General features: G+C 37.2%; 1 long non-coding RNA gene across 1 annotated transcript; it reads left to right on the top strand.

Annotated features, from left to right (window-relative positions):
• The first annotated feature begins 10214 nt into the window (after nt 1–10214).
• Nucleotides 10215–11037, top strand: LOC309508225. Its single transcript, XR_014209423.1, has 2 exons — nt 10215–10424; nt 10958–11037. It is a non-coding gene; the product is annotated as an uncharacterized lncRNA (long non-coding RNA).
• Nucleotides 11038–11335: the final 298 nt, after the last annotated feature.

Genomic DNA, 11335 nt, shown 5'->3' with positions numbered 1-11335 from the left:
TCACTCTAAATTTTTATGTAGACACATGCATTTTCTGTAAAGCTGCTTTGAAACTATATGTATTGTGAAAATCACAATACAAATAAATGTGAACTGAATTTAATTTGTTTTTATGCAGTGCTATTTCCTTTTCTGGGGGTCAGTTTGAGAACTTGATTGTGAAGGAAATGGCAGCCTACCATGATCTGACATACTTTTACTTTACTGTGACTGTACAGTATTACTCTGCCACAGCTGTCTGGATAACTAAATCAGCTCTTTAAAATAGCAAAAGTGCCCTGAACTTCACTGCACACACTCAAAAAAATGGACTTAGTGGTACTTTTCATTTTACTCAAATATTTTTTTAAATAACACACATGGCCTATATTTAGTCTTCTGCCAAAACACTATGTATTTTGCTTAATTAACTTAAACGGTTTAACTCTCCACTTGATTATCAATCTTTAAACTAACATAATGGGTTTCATTTCACCATTTAATAAAAACAGACGTGACCATTTCCAACACATTTATGAAGCGCAAAGGAGGTGCATGCAACCAGAGTGAGAAGTACCAGCCATGCAAGATAATCTAGAGTTTAATTTTGTTGAGTCAATGTCTTGAATTTCTATTAGTGTTTCTGAAAGTATGTTTTTTAATGCTTTTAATGTTTTCAACGCTTCTAACACTCTTCTCCTTCCCATCATTTGATTAATTACTGCTGCCATTTGCACAAACAACCCTTTTAAATGACTATCCTTTTTCTGTTATGTTAATTGTGGCAAGCAAGTTGTGAATAAGGCACGATATGCCTAATTTACAAAGAAGAATGTGTGTTTGCACTGAAGAGAATGACAATGACTTGAAATACTCACAGTGTAGTGCTATTTTGCGCCTGGTTAAACTGCACTGTGGCTGGTTAGTGAATAAGATGCTGGTTTCTGCGCTTAAATGCTGAGCAAAAAAAGTGGCACAAATGTTTAAGAAATTTGCCACCAAAGTACAAAAATATAAATCAATTGGATTTGTTTAAATAGTTGTATGATGTCACATTAAACCTCCTATTGCACGTTCCTCTACCCAAATAGAAAGGAAAATGAAGTGTTGCTATTAATATATTCTTTTAAGTAAACTCTGCTCAGCAGAGCATGAATCCTCTCCTTTCAGGCTATGCTATCCTCCTATTCCAGTTAAATGAGCTGAACACAATGCGCATGAGTGAAAAACACTTGGAAATGTTGGGAAATGCTCCTCCTGAGTCTGAGCGAGGTTTGCTGAGGTGACCCTAACAAATCCGCTTTTGAGAGGAGTCAAGAGCCAATTCAATGCAGATGCAAACAGAAAAAACACAAGAACTGCCCTTCAGAAGTGGCACTTCTTTTTATACAATTATCCTCCTATGTTTTTGTGCCTGGGAAGTGCAGTGTCAAATCCAGGAGGGCGGTTTGAACCCTCCAGCTGGAGGAGACGGAATCTTGCAGACAATTCCTGATCAGCACAGAAGAAATCTGTGCCAGAATCTATTTAATCATCCTGACAGCAAACCTATTGCACTCTGACATAAAACAACAACATCATACTTGTATATAGTTTACCATTTATATATTATTTTTGCACTTTGTGTATACTACTATGTTCCTATTTAGGTATAAAAAATATATATAATTGAAATATAACTTTAACCGTTTATAGGAAAGTTGCTGAAAGTTGCTGTAGAAACAAGGTTGTGTTGTTGCAAAGTGCCAGGCCAGCAGAAAATGGCAATGTTTTGAAACCAGCGGAGATTACAGCACAGAATGAAGCCACTCATACCAGAGCAGTGGTTACACTGTCATTGTAAATAAGACAACATCGGTATTGGAAATCCATGTTGCGGTTGTAGTTGTTTTTTGCGTATACCTACCAACGCAATGCCATAGAAACCAATGCAGATATTCTGGAAAACAAAAGAAAGGCATGGACACAAATCGGATCTGAACAGTTGCAATACAGTGTGGACGAGTCCATTTTATATCAGATTCCAATCGGATACACAAATAATCAGATTTGGATTGACTGTGTGAACATATAAGTCTGTTAGTTGACCCTCTGTGTGGTGGCTCCTGTGTGCTCCACACACACATCAGCAGACCCAAGTAGAGGAGACCACAGAGAGGAAACAATCACAGGATGACCAACTGAATGACAAGCCCAAGTCCAGTAAGTGAGAACAGTTTTGCTACAAACTCCTCATCTTTGGTTCCTGAGCACAATCACAAGCAGGTAAGTAACAGAAGCAAACACACATGAAAGCACAAAACATGAAACATTCACACGACATGAATAGTGACCAGAACAAGTGACAGGTGTGGGAGATCAACACTGATTGCCCAAATCACGGGCTACAGAAAATGACAGGACCATAACAAACAACAGAGAAGAACCAGTGACACACCCTGACCCGTGACTCAGGGTACGTTTACACGACAACGATGCTTAAAACGGAGACGTTTTTCCTTTGAGATTTCCGAGTACAGAGGACACATTTTACATTTACATTTACATTTAGTCATTTAGCAGACGCCCTTATCCAAAGCGACTTACAAATTAGGACTAAGTTCAGCGAGTCATCATAAAGAGGCAAAAGCAACAACAACGCAGGAAGTGCTCAAAATACGAAGTTCAGGTATTATTCAGAGTAGCATAAGCCTGATAAGTGATGTTTCAAAGGGAAAGTGTTTTTTTTTTTTTTTTTTTTTTTTTCTATAAGGTTAAGTGCTCACGGAAGAGATTGGTTTTCAGCTGTTTTTTGACACCACTGTCAAAACGATCTCCATTCAGACGGATCCACGAAAATGACTAAAAACGGTGTATTCTGCTGCCAGGCCATCAGATGGAACACATAATACGCATGTGCATCACATCATCGGTTTCACAGATTTGCGTTTTTGTTGTTTAGACTGAGACTGTTTTCAAAAATTTGCACTTTGAAACCCCTTTTCAAAAGTTTGCATTTTTAGGCAGCCAAAACGCTGTTGTTGTGTAAATTAATGGCCAATACGCATAAAAAGTCTTCCATTTTTAGTTGAAAACTGTGTCGTGTAAACAGCCCCAAATTCTCATTACTTTTAATGAAGATGATTGTGTGTTGACCTTCTGCGACTTACTTTTTAGTTTCATTTGTGACAGTTTTTTAAACATTTTAGGAGGAGTAAAATTTACATAATGTGGTTTGAATGACCAGATGCATTTACACTTGTCCAGTTTCATTTGGAATGCGTCTTTAACCACTTCCTGAAGTGGTTTGTGTGATTGTATTTAAATCTGTCTCGAAAGCATTTCAGAGGGCATTTACACGTTGTCTTACACCAGCTATCCGATCAGAGAAACGCATGAAGTGACCAGGTTTAAACAAGCCCTTTGACTGATAATATATTGTACGGTTGAGAACTGGGTTGAATTGCATCAAAGTTTGATATATTATTTCATTTACAGTCATTATTCAGATGGACTGAAGTGGTACATTAACTTTATTATAATACAGATTTCCATTTTTTCCCTCTCTTGTTTTGAGCTGTTGTTTTTGTGGCCTTTGAATAAAACCTCCCCTGGCGAACACGCTGTCATGCTTGACTGAATTGCCTTTAATTATGTTCACCTGAGGGCCTGGTGTTAGATTTAATTACTGTGTGGGCTACATTTCTTAATGTTGATGTTAAAAAGCATCACAAACATAAACATTCAGATCTGTCTGGAGGCAAAATTGCATAACTGATGCCTGCAGGTATACAGCCAAGACCGAGAATCAATTTCAGAACAAAATTATTATATATATATGTATGTATACAAGCCAAAATTCAAAGATTAAACAGGTCATGAAGTGAACAGGGCATTGCGATGCATCATCATGCATCATGCATCATGCACCAGTTTATAATGTTTAATTTGATGTGTGCAGTATAGACAGCTTCAAACATTTGTTTCAGTTCAAGAGACAATTTGAGTCATTCACCTGAACTATCATGTAATGTAACTACTGTAATCACCATATAGAGTATATACTTTCTTAAATTAATCATGACTTCTATTTTTCCCTGTCTTCTCACCTAATGTCAAAGCTCAGGACAGTCGTTAGTGAAGGTTTGAGACTGTGTGCATTTGCGTGATGCATCAGCCAATCAGTGATGTTATATGACAGAATTTTCCAGAGAGTAATTAGCCACATGGCATTTATTGCACAGAACAATCTGGCAGCAGACCTGAGTACCCAGTAACATGCAAGATGTGTACTTCCTCTGGGTTCTGAACCAGCCGAGCAATTGCTTTTGAAATTAATGGGAACACTAATGGATAGATTTCTATGGGCATTATAGACCTCTTTGGTTTGAACCCATGAACCGGAACTGAGATACCAAGAAACCATATTATCACTGTGTCCTTGAGTTGGACACTTAACCCCAGGCTTCTCCAGAGGGACCATCTCTGTAATTTTTTTGCAAACAGTGTCTGCTAATTGACAAATTACCAAAATACGATTGGATCATTTTCCCAAATCCAATCCATTATGCCAAAAGAGGAGCAGCTGGAGGCACATTAGCACCTAGAGCTGATTGGGTTGCTCGCATTAATGTGTAGCTTTCACATGAAAGACTGCAGTGATACTCACTCATTTTTGAAGCAGTAGGCAAGATCCAGGCTGCCAGTATGGTGGTGCCAGTTGGGATGTCAGCAACTTACAGCTTATAATGGTCTTAAAATGACTTTGTAACCAAAGGAACTAAAGTGTATCCCATAGGACTGGCATGCTACATGAATTTCAGTTATTGCCATTTCCCTTGTGAATGCGGTGCAGAGCTAAATATGGCTCTGTTCCAACATCTAGTGAGTTGCCTTGCTGTGTAATACATGAAAACTTCATAAGTGACTGATTTGAAGCTCTCTACTTGCAGAAACTGGGTGCAAAACAAAAACAGCATTGCTCCTTATGTGAAGCATGTTGGAGACGTGACACTGTTGTCTCTAATAAGTTTGATGTTAGCATGTTGCTAAGCTAACAACATGATACAAAAATACACAGCACGTGTATTTCCATTCATGTTTTTTTTACAATGAATAATCTGTATATTTATAATTAACATCCTACTTGAAGTCCCCTTTTCTGCCCCTTTTGTCTCAAAATGTATTGAGACCTCTCTGATAATTGAAAATAATAATAATTATTATTATACATATTATAATAGATAACAATAAACTTATACACTATTGCCACTAACAATAATAATACAAAAAAATATTATATATATATATATATATATATATTGTTTTTGGCGGAAGCATTTGAAGGAGGTGAAGTGGTAGGCGGAGTTTCCTTTGCAGCGCCTGGTACGCAGCAGTTGTCCGCGAGTCTTCAAACTACACAAGCAGCCAACATGTAACATTAAGCTAATACGGAAAAGTTAAATTTATCCTACCATGCTACTGTAAAAGTTGCGGCAGCATGCGAGTTATGCTTAACTAAAATAAAAGTATACCTCGATTTCAGCCGCATTCTGTCTATCGTTTTTATCCAAGGCAAGTGTTATTAGCTTGGGGAAATACATTGAAATGAAATCTTAAGTCCATGTCTAACTCCAAATTGTAAGGAATTTATATATTTGATTTCATAGTAACACTTTACAATAAGGTTCATTTGTTTATTATTCATGTATTAACTAACATGAACTAACCATGAGCAACACATTTGTTACTATATTTGTTAATAATAATACAACTGTTAATTGTTAATGTTATGTCACAGTCAGTGCATTAACTAATGTTAACAAATTCAACTTTTGATTTAAATAATGTTTTAGTAACTGCTGAAATTAATATTAACTAAGATTAATAAATACTGTAGAAGTGCAGTTCATAGTTCATGTTAACAAATTTAGCTAACTAATGAAACCTTATTGTAAAGTGTTAGCCTACTGATTTCATGATAGCTAACACTTTAAAGCATATAATACATACATAAAATTCAACAAAACTAAACATGAATTCTTCAATTACCTTCTTGATTCTCACAGTTTTGTTTGGTAAAGTAAATAATATTTAGTAATATTATCATAATTTCCATATTTTCATTTGATGTGTTATGCATTCTAATTGTAATAATGTCTTTTCATAGCCTGGAAATCCAGACCTAAATCTAAAAGATTAATGGTCTGGCGTCGACTAATGAAAATCGCCCAGCTCGAGGGGCGGCACCAGGCATGCATTTGAAAATCTCACTGCACGCAATAGGATAACACTACGACCAATCACAACAATAAGCCCCATACGCTTAGCTACCTGCGGAGCTAACTGGTAGATTATACTCTTACCGCATCTGGTCGGCAAAACAGAAAAAACGTCCTTCTTGCAAAGGAACGATTCGAGCGGCGTCTTCTGTTCCTGTTTTAGATAAAAAGCCAAGTCTAACTCGTTCATTGTAGCGGCCAAAGCCGTTTTAAACAACTGGTGTTCATCCATAGGCATCTTGCAATGTTTATTAATGACTTCGACGTCACAGCGCTGTCGTCATCTGTTTAGCTCGCCTCTGGCCCGCCTATATAAGATAACCCGATGTGATTGGTGCAGCTCAGATCGAGGGGCATATTTAATGAGCATTGTTACTCGACACCAGAGTAACTCGCTGAGCAAATTCAACTTGTGCTCTCGCGAGAACTCTGGTTTACCAGGGTAGTCTTTTCATAGAATGCCAAGGAAATAAAGGATAAAAAACAACAAAAAAACAAGGAACTCTTTTTCTTTTTTTTTTGTGCCCTTTTTGGTCCTTCCGCCCCTGCCCCTGAGGAGGTCTGTGCACGCCACTGATCTAAATTAGTTGGTCAAATAGACTATAAGGTTCAGAGCTAAAAGAAGCAAATAATTATTGTCCACATATCAGCAATTCTTAAAAACAAGTGTGTGAGTGTGAGAGCTCATCAGACAGTGCCCTCATGTAGTGAGAAATAACACCTCTTGAAGTGAAGAAACTGAACTTGAAGTGGAATAGAGAAATTGATAGACAGAAATACAGGATCGATTAACCCTCCACTAACAGCTTCATATATTTTAACAATATGTTAATTAAGTAGTAATGGTTACTTTTACAGAGTCAGTTTAAAATGCTGTCATTAAATTTAAAGAAGCACCAGACTTCATTTACTTTGCATTTGCATGTTAATGTGCAGATAGCCAGACTTTTGACTATCAGCATAAAGTCTGCTACACATTGCAGCTAATTAGCAGCAAAAGCTGCATTCACACAACCAGCGACTTTGTCGCTACATATCGCCAGCTGCTGGCAGTCAGGTCGCAAGTGGGTGTTCCCACTACTGGTTGCCTAGTAATGTTTGTGAATGACATTTATGGATGTTACTTAATGTTGTAGATAACCAAAAAAATATATACTTTTTTGAAGGAAAATACTAAATATGAATAGAATCAGTAGCTACATAAAATGCTTAATATTAATGATGAACGAGAAATAGCGAGTGCTTTTCACCATCACGGCTATTTATCTGCGGCGAAAGCGCAAGCACCAGTCTATCCAGTTTCACAAAACCATTAGGGCTCGGAGTCAGCACGTTGAGTTCCACCATATGTACACATAGACATCATAAGTTATAGGAAAGTTGCTGACCGCTAAAATGAACTTCTCTATGACTCAACACTCCACTACAAGAACATGCCTACATTCTGTCACTAACGGTCACTGTTGCTCGTGTAGCCGGGAAATCGGCTATCCATTGAAATAAATGGAATTGTGTGGCTTTGTTGCTGTGTGTTTCTGGTAGTGTGAATAGCATTATTCTTATAGCTAAGAACCACCCACTTATTGAGGAGACAACCAGACTGACGTGTAAAGCAGACAGTTGAACATACAGCAAAAAAGTAGAAAGTAGACAGCAACAAATGTATTTTATTTATATTCAAAAGTAAAATATACCAAATCTAACTGAGAAAATAAATATACAGTTAAGTAATACACAGTTCTGCTCATACACTTGCTACTAAGTGGCACAAACAAAACTCTTTAATTGTATCTGAATATTTTATTTGGTCAAAACTATTAACATACTTTGATTTTGGTAACCTGTAAATTTAAATAACTTAAAATAACAACAACAACAACAAAAAAACTCTTATTGTTGTCTGCATTACAGCATCTGCCATAAGCCCTCAATGTTATGTAAATGTAAATGCATCTATTCCTCTATCCATTTATCCTCTTTCTCCAAAGTTCATGTCATGGATTTATTAATTTTTTGCACTTAACTACTTATACATTGCTTTAAAAGAATAGACCAAAGGTTCAGTGACTTTTGTCAACATGGTATGATGAGACTGGTATTGCTTAAAATAAAGGCCACAAATGTACTTTACGCAAGTACACAACTACAATTGCTTGGCCAGCACATTGCAAGTTTGGGGTTGTGGATGCTTAAAAGGATAGTTCACCCCAAAATGAATATTCTTTCATTAATTACTTACCCTTATGTCGTTCCAAACCCGTAAGACATTCGTTCATCTTCGGAACAGCAATTCATATCTTTTTGCTGAAATCTGAGAGCTTTCTGTCCCTCCATAGACAGTCAGCTACACAACTGACACTTTGACGCTTCAAAAAGTTCATAAAACTGATCCATATGAATTGAGCTGAAGAGACCTTATTGCTTTATATGATGCACAGATTAAATTTAGGCTTGTATTCACATATAAACATTCATCAACTTACACATCAGTTTTGGTAAACGGAAGCTCAAGCATGTTCGCTTGACGTGTGAGAACCAATGATCAAAAAAAAAATCTTCATTTGTGTTCCGAAGATGAACGAAAGTCTTACGGGTTTGGAACGATATGAGGGTGAGTAATTAATTACATAATTGTAATTTTTTGGTGATCTATCCCTTTAACATGCATTTTTGCACTACTAGGTAATTACAAACCTTAGTACTCAAAGAGTTACTTCTACTGCATAAACGTCTATGCCATTTACTAACTACCTAAGAAAGTCCTCTTTAAACTGTTGTTCCGCCATTAACATAGTTGATCTAAATTTGTCTATGCTAATGCAGACTATAGCACGCCTTGCGGTAGCCCTGAGAGTGTTGCGTTGCATTATGATTTGAGATATTCACACTCTGACACATTTTGAGCTTAAAAAGCTACAAATGTCTATGTTAAGAGATATATTACGTATACGTGTGCAAAGGATGTTCCAGGCCTTATCATAACAGCTTAAACTATGAGTGAATCTTTTGCACATCTGTGCAATCTGTTGTTTTGTCCACTAATTGTTTGCTCTAGTTCTCCTGCAGCAGGTCAAGATGATGCCAGCAAATTAGCATTTCAATCACTCATAAATGAAGATGTGCGCTGCCTTTAAACTTACTTAATCTCTTATGCGTGGCAGGTTATCCTTCGTTAGGTGAAGACAGACGCCTCTAATTAGTGAGACTCAACACATAATTACCCATCACACCACACTAAGCTTGAAGATGACTGCTTAAATATTCATATGCTGATACTAAGAAAAAGAGGAAAACTTGCATATATAAACACAACCTCAAGGTGTATGAACATAATCAACACAAATCTAAATAAACAGATACAGAACCACATAAACAAACCTATAAACTAAAAATCGTTTGTCATGCTTTTGTCATGCTATGCTATAAAGTACAATTATTTGGAGGGGTTGACTAACATACTAAAGCACATATAAAATACACTCCACATGTTCTCACACAGTGAAAAATATATTGCGGAGCAAAGAGGACACTGATAATGCGCCAACAGACAAGACAGTGCAGGCTACTTTTAGTATGAAATAAAGTCTCAGCATTCAACATTTTTTTCTTTTTATGAAATTCTAACAATAAATACTGTTTTGTGGTGCTTTAATGTGTAGGCCTCCGTTCATTTTTCAAGTTCAAGTCCACTGACTTTAATCTACTAACTGGTTTGGTTTGTTTGTCGGACAAAAATGGCGGGTATCTGCATTATGATTGATCAGATCGCCTGTCAATCAACTTCCGGCGAAAGGTCTTAACACTGAGCTCTTAAATTAATATTTTAAACCTTACAAAATGATTGCAATGTATAGTTACAGTCATACGTTTACCTATTGCACATCTTTCAGAATCTACAAGGTAATGCTCAAGAATGCAACACAATGCATTAAGAGCCAGGGGTAAACTTTTGAGCAAGATTATGGTGATGCAGGACTAAATTAATTAATTAATTTTTAAACAAAATAAGAACAATTTACACCAATGATACAGTTCAAAAGTTTACACCCTTTGGCTCCTAACGGATGCTTCCTTCTTGAGCATCACTAAATGTTTGCAGGGTTTGTAATAGTTGTGTATGAGTCCCTCAGTTGTCACCAGTGTGAAAAGATGGATCTCACAATCATAGTCACTGCTAGTAAGGCCGTGTTTCCACCAAAGCGTTTTTTTCACGCGGCTGGCATGTTTTTTCAATTGTTTTCAATGGGAGAGCTGCGTTTTTCTAACACCATGAGCATAGCGAGGCGCTGAGCGTTTTTTTCACGCTGAAGCGCTGAGCACTCTGCGTTTTTACAGGTCACCGAGAGTTGAAGAATGTTCAACTTTGGATAAAACGCAGCGCTCATCACTGTCACTTTTACACAGCCGTCCAATCACAGTGGAGGAGGGGCGGGACAAATACCACACCGACCAACTGTCACAACATTCTTTCTGTACAACGACATCAACCAGCAGAGCTAACCGAACAAAATGGATGAAAAATTCATTTTTAGTATGAAACAAATTATCTGCGTACAAGTAAACTGTGCTGCAGATATTCTGTATCATAGCAACGAAGCATCTCAACTGAAAAAAAAAAAAAAAAACGCTCTCAAACACCCACAGCTAGGCGTTTTCAGCAGAACATCTAGCGTTTTCAGCTGGCTAAAAACGCTTTGGTGGACACATGGCCTAAGGAGTCAAATATGCAGAAGATGCTGGAAAAGCAAAGAATTTGCAGGAGCTGGAGGATTTTTCCTCATGAACAACCATTACAAAACCCCCCCAAAAAAACAGTTGTGGATCATTCTGGTAATTACACACAATATTAAAATCAAGCCCATGTAATTGACCCTTTGCTAAGCCCCGCCCTCCTTAGTTACTGTTGCTACGCCTGACAAGCTTTCACGCCTGGCACGTCTATTACAGTATGTATGCACCGGTGTCAGACATTCCCAAGGAGATATTTTGTCATTTTTGGCAAACAGGTGAAATATCTAAGAGAGCAAGACAAAAGGGACTGAAGTATGCATTCGAGGGATATATCCACGACATAATATGCAACCGATTAGAGAATA

Source organism: Leuciscus leuciscus, assembly GCF_965113295.1.
Source record: "Leuciscus leuciscus genome assembly, chromosome: 10".
NCBI classification, from domain to species: Eukaryota; Metazoa; Chordata; class Actinopteri; order Cypriniformes; family Leuciscidae; genus Leuciscus; species Leuciscus leuciscus.
This window is presented reverse-complemented; position numbering and strand designations above follow the sequence as displayed.